This window comes from Octopus bimaculoides, chromosome 1 (genome assembly GCF_001194135.2).
Source record: "Octopus bimaculoides isolate UCB-OBI-ISO-001 chromosome 1, ASM119413v2, whole genome shotgun sequence".
Lineage (NCBI taxonomy): Eukaryota > Metazoa > Mollusca > Cephalopoda > Octopoda > Octopodidae > Octopus > Octopus bimaculoides.
In genome coordinates, this window is record NC_068981.1 from 166,764,481 (window position 1) to 166,771,185 (window position 6,705).

Here is a 6,705-nt window from a genome sequence, read left to right on the forward strand (position 1 = left end):
GCTGTAGTAACACCTGCGCATGCGTAGTCTTACGCATGCGTAGAATTAAACAAGCAAGCGTTTCCCGCTCAATTCATTCTCTTTCTCGCTGGCCAGCGATTGAGCAAGGACGTGTATTTAAAGCTGTCTCTACATCTTTCGGTCTTATACTCGACAGCTCGTTATTCTCACCTCTAAAGATGTATAACTAAAGATATGTATGTTTTACCAAGTAAATAAATGTTGTTTGAGTTGTTTAGTCTGGAGTTCAGCGTTCCGTCTATTTCTTCAATTTTATAGTAGAAAGTCAGGTATACAATCTAAAGATGTATAACCCACTTTCTACTAAAAAGCTAACCTAGCAAAAACCAAAGTCTTAGTAAGTAGGAAGGCAGACAAATCACAAATTCCTTCAAGTAGATGGCCCTGCTCGATCTGTAGAAAAGGTGTAGGTAGAAACTCTATAAGATGTACCCAGCGTAAGCTATGGACACTTAAGAGGTGCAGCAATATCAAAGGAAGGCTAATTGGGAAGATAGTTTTTGTGTGTGGAAGATGCATAGGTGCAATAAACACCGAAGATGTACAGAAAACGGATTCCATCACATCCGTTAACTAGGTGACCAAGTCAGTTATGGGGGAGGATGCTCTGAGGGCGTAGCTGCTAGAATAAGAATAGGCTGGGCAAATTTCAGAGAGCTCCTACCTCTGCTAGTAACAAAGGACCTCTCGCTCAGAGTGGCTACACTAACCAAAACATGCATAGATGGATAACAGTTCCGCCAAAGGGAAATAGTGCTCTTACAATATAAATAAATTACTCACACACACAAAAACACGTATATATTGTACAAACACATTATTTATAACTATTCACAATAGTATGTTAAATCATTAGGGTGATCATGAGTTTGTTTTAGACATCACGACTAAGGTCAGAGTAGATTAATACGCATTCCCTTCGATGTTCTAAAATAGCTCAAATTCCATCTGCAGGGAAGGCGGTGGTATCAGTTATTTGGGGATGCAAAAGGCATTGGTGTTTGTTGACTATCTTCAAAAAATCCACACCATTCCTTTTATATTTTAAAATAGCTCAAAATTTCCTGCTGCAAGTGAGAAATTTAATTAGATAAGAATACATTTTCGAAATTATAGATTATAAGTATTACATGGTGGAGGAAATGTTTACACATTTGTTATTTCTAAACTCGAGAAGATATATAACATGCGGTTATGAACTAACGATAGTGATAAAAAAAACAAACAAATACAACATTAGAAAATAGGTATTAACCAAACTCAAAGTTCAGGTACATAGAATATACAAGTTTAACACCAGAAAAGTTAGAGCTATATAAGCGGTGCAGAAAATAAAGCCAGTAGAAAACACATAAGAAAACAGTTTCAACCGAAATTTGCCTTATTCGACCATTCTTAGGGTTATACATAGAATGTAAATGAAATTTATACTTACGATATATGTTTAAATACATTTACTTTTGCTTCAATGTATTCGAGTATCAATAAACAGTTGCTAGCTTAACAGAAAAGTAAGACAGAATGTAACAACTCACCGTTTTAAGGAATTGTTTAATCTTGTAAGAGTTATCTCTCTTAGATTTCAGACTATAATTTTAGATTTTAATTTTACTGTAACATTATGTGTCATTTGCAGCTTGGCCTTACCTAGCTTCAATTGAATTTAAGAAGGATAGCAGATCGATGACTGGCGAAGTGCAGAGGGAAGAAACGGAATGTTTTATCGATACATGAAAAAATGCTGTGAGAGTAAAGGACAAATCCTCCAGCTTGTAGCAATGATGGTTACAGTTGCTATTCATTTGGCGTTGCAACTATGGATAACAAGAAAGAAATAAAACCTGACAATCTTAGATTAAAAGAAACTGGACGTGAATTAATGATAATCAATACAGCTTGACACTTGTTAGTGGGACCGATATCGATACTCACAGAAAGTATCAAATTTGTTGTTACGTCGAGTCGATAAAGAAATATTCCGCAGTTTTTTTTTGGGGGGGGGGGGTTGTGTAGATATATATAACTGGTATTCTGTGGAATTAACGTGTAAGTGGCTGAGCACTCCACAGACACGCGTTAAAACCCCTTAACGTAGTCCTCAGCTTGACACAGAATACAAGACTAGGCCTTTGGAATACAGGTGCTCCTCATTTTTGCCAAATTAGTGAACTAGAGCAACATGAAACTAAGTATTTTGCTCAAGGACGCAACGCGCAGCCGGCTATCGAACTCACAACCTTCCGATCATAAACCGAATATTGTAACCACTAAGCTACGTGTCTTACACACACACACACACATTCATACACAAACACACACACACAATAAATACGGGGTTCTAATCTTGTGGACAGGAGAAACTAGCATTGAAGACACCACGAAGTAGGAAACCATCAATTATGACCACTGATACAAATCACCACCAAGAGAATGAATTGGTTTGTGTCGAGAGTTAGATTATAGCCTCGTTGCTGCACAAGTGAATTATGGTCATAATGCATTACAGAAGATGGTGAAAGACTTTGGGTATCAGAAAGTGTATGCAAAGTGGATTGACACTTGATTTGAAGAAGGGAAGAGTAGAAGTGTGCTCTGATCTGCTGAAAGAATTTAAAGCCAACGAAGGCACATTTTTCCAATCATGAGGATATCTTTATAATCTTTATATATATATCTTAATTTTTTTACTTTTTTCAGAATTTTTTTTTTCAAAATATGCGGGAAAATACGGAAATTATGATTCTGAAAAAAATTTCCAAAACTTTTTTGTAAAATTTTAAAAAAAAATTTTTTTTTTTTTTACTAAATACGCAGAAAAATACGGACATTATGATTCAGACAAAAGTTCAAAACATTTCTGTAGTTACGGTTAGGGTTTTAAGGTTAGGGTTAGTGTTGGGGAAAAAAGTCAAAATTGAAGAATTGGGGTGGGGGATTTCACAATGCCGATTTTTGGCAATTTTCCGGAACCTCCGTATCCGAAAGTTTTGGCAAAAAAAAAAATTAAATAAACAAATTTGGGAGAAAATGGTGTTCTTTCCTAAAAATGTCAATTTCCTTCGTTTTCTGGGATGTGGCTGTACTATGAAGAGCAAACAGTACATTGAGATAGTTTGTGCAATTTGAATTAACCTTTGTCAGTTAATAAAAAAGCTATGCTCTCTTTTCCATTACTTTTGGATCAAACTTTGTATCTCTCTCTCCCTCCATATACATGTGTGTACGTATACATCAGAAGCAACTCCAGGTTATTAGCGTCATTCGGGCTCATCACAGATTTCGCATAAGACACATGCATAAAAGATAAGAGACGTAATGCACACTACAGACTTATATGTGCACTGATAATTTAATAATTAAACAGAAATATAGTTTTAATATGTCTTCTCTCCACATCTAAGTTAAGGGTAAAAATAAAGCAACCCTGCAAAACACAACTGATCTTTACACACAGACACACAGAATAACAGCTACCAAATAACGACAGCAGAGTGCACAGCAAACATCAACGATCTGTCACTTGTGCTCTTGACGAGATGCCAGTTAGTCTTTTACACCTTCCAGGCTCGCTCATATTAGCCCAAGTTGCTGAATAATTTTTCGTTCCTTTAAGAATATTATAGAACAGAAACTTTTCATACATTGGCATTTAAATCCTAATCTCTATAGAAATTTATTGTTTCAAGAAAACATCGAATTTGAATTACTTTTAATTTTAACAATTATAGGTAACAATTCAGCCTGTAACTTCTGAGCCCGAGTCAGGTGCGTGTGAGCGATATCGAGAGAACGTCTGCTATGACTGATATTTTTTGACACATGGCATCTCTAAGACGACTGCCAGATGCTGAATGAAAATAAATGAACTGCAACCAGGCTCAATAAAAGGAACCCAAGTTATTGGCTGCAATTCCATACTTGAAGTCAATGTTGGCAGAAATTAAATCAGCTTGCAAATACACGTTCACTTTACTAAATTTACACTTGGGCTTAGTCCGAACAGCCCGAGTGGTGGAGCCGCTACTGATATATATGTGTGTGTGTGTGTCCATAAGAGTTGCGGAAGGTTGTGGATAAACCACTATTGTCCCTGATAAATAAACCAATAAACTATTATAGTCCCTGAACGTTGTTTTTTATATATACTGTCTGAAGCTAACTTTCTTCCTACACCTCAATCCCTGGATCTTACATTTATATTATCCCTAGTGAACGCTGTGTGATAGACATGGAAATGGAGAAAATTAAATTAAACTTGTCGCTCAAGGATATCCCACTTACCAACAAAACTGAGTATATGAAACTCATTCCTTGCGACAATATAACCTTTAATTTAATCAAGATATCCTTGGCCTGAAGAATAGCCGGCGGTATACACCTCGCCTGGATTTTTAACACCTCTAAGGTTCCGCCCACTATGAAACATACGTAGCCCGGATCTTACTTACTCCATTCTGTAACTCTTGTATTTTTATTCGCACACCCGGCAACCTTGGTCGCCTACCGTATATTATAAAAAGAACTTTTTTCAGCTTATCGTTCTTCAATATGAAAAAAATCCACAACCTTCCGTCTCAATAAACCACTACTGTCCCTGATTTTTTTTTTAATATGGATTGCTTAAAGCTGACTTTCTTACCACACCTCAATCCTTGGATCTTACATTTATATTATACACACACACATAATTAGAAAGTAATGTAAATAAAACATTACAGGGGATATTTTATAAATAATCAAGATTATTTATGAATATATGAATGGCCAAACATGTTATCATAAAATACATAGAAGAACGTTTATAATGAACAAGTCACAATTATAACTACGAGGGTTTCAAAACCCTTACATGTTATAAATAGCAGCCAAAACCGCTATAAAGCCATTTTATCATTCATATTATATTTCTTCGCAATAAAACTGTCAGCGAGCGACATGACAAATAGAATCCACAACTTAAAAGTAATTGGTTAATTCCCTATTGCAATTTTGACGTTAGGGACCTCTTAAGGGGCCCATTCGTCTCGTCAGGGGAAATATTCCTATAAATAGAAAATCAAAACAGGACTTTACCTTGGGGCTAGCATGAATCCCGACTGGCAAGAGAAATGCTTCAACCTCTGTCTACACATTCAAGTTTTGAATTTAAATGCCATTCACAGCGTTTATGTGAAAAGACCGGTAAACTGGAGCCACGGCAAAATCACCAGATATGAGTTGGGGAAAATTAAATAATTAGAAAGTAATGTAATAAAACATTACGGAGGATATTTTATAAATAATTAAGATTATTTATGAATATATCAATGGCCAAATATGTTATCATAAAATACATAGAAGAAGAACGTTTATAATTATGAATAAGTCACAATTATAACCAAGAGGTCCCTAATGAAATTGCAATAGGGAATTAACCAGTTATTTTTAAGTTGTGGATTCTATTTGTTATGTCACCAGCAGACAGTTTTTATTGTGAAGAGATATAATATGAGTGATAAAATGGCTTTATAGCGGTTTTGGCTGCTATTTATAACATGTAAGGGTTTTGAAACCCTCTTAGTTAAAATTGTGACTTGTTCATAATTATAAACGTTCTTCTATGTATTTTATGATAACATGTTTGGCCATTGATATATTCATAAATAATCTTAATTATTTATAATATATCTTCCATAATGTTTTATTACATTACTTTCTAATTATTTAATTTTCCCCAACTCATATCTGGTGATTTTGCCGTGGCTCCAGTTCACCAGTCTTTTCACATAAACGCTGTGCATGGCATTTAAATTCAAAACTTGAATGTGTAGATAGAGGTTGAAACATTTCTCTTGCCTGTCAGGATTCATGCTAGTCCCAAATTAAAGTCTTGTTTTGATTTCTGTTTATAGGAATATTTCCCCTGACGAGATGAATGGGTCCCTTAAGAGGTCCCTATCGTCGAAATTGCAATAAGGAACTATTCAGTTATTTTTAAGTTGTAGATTCTATTTGTCATGTCGTCTAAAGACAGTTTTTATTGTGAAGAGATATAATATGAGTGAAAAAAATGGCTTTATAGCGGTTTTGGCTGCTATTTCTAACATAAGGGTTTTGAAACCCTCTTAGTTATAACTGTGACTTGTTCATAATTATAAACGCTCTATATATATAAATATATATAGAGAGAGAGGTAATGTAACCATCTAAGGGATAGATGTATCCATAGGCACTTCTGGTATTACCTCAGTATGTATGGTCTTTGTTATAAGGTATACGGTAGTCGATAATTTAAAAGGTAAACCGTGGCTTAATAAATATAAAGACGATAAGAAATGGAGCAATAAACAGTGAGAAGTGGATCGTTGGTGTTATAAAGTCATTCCTTAATTAAGAAGAGAGTATGTTTACAGCTGTTTCAGTATATCAAGCTGGGGTAAATTTGTATTTACCTCGTTGCAATTGATAGACATCATCGGAACGACTATATGGCAAAAATAAATAGAAAGAAAACGTGAGGAAGAGAAAGGAAAAAATGTTCGTTAATTCCTTTTTTTCCCCCCTTTCTCTTCCTCACATTATCTTTCTATTTCCTTCTATTTATTTTTGCCATATAATCGTTCCGATGATGTCTATCAATTGCAAAGAGGTAAATGCAAATTTACCCCAGCTAGATATACTGAAACAGCTGTGAACATACTCTCT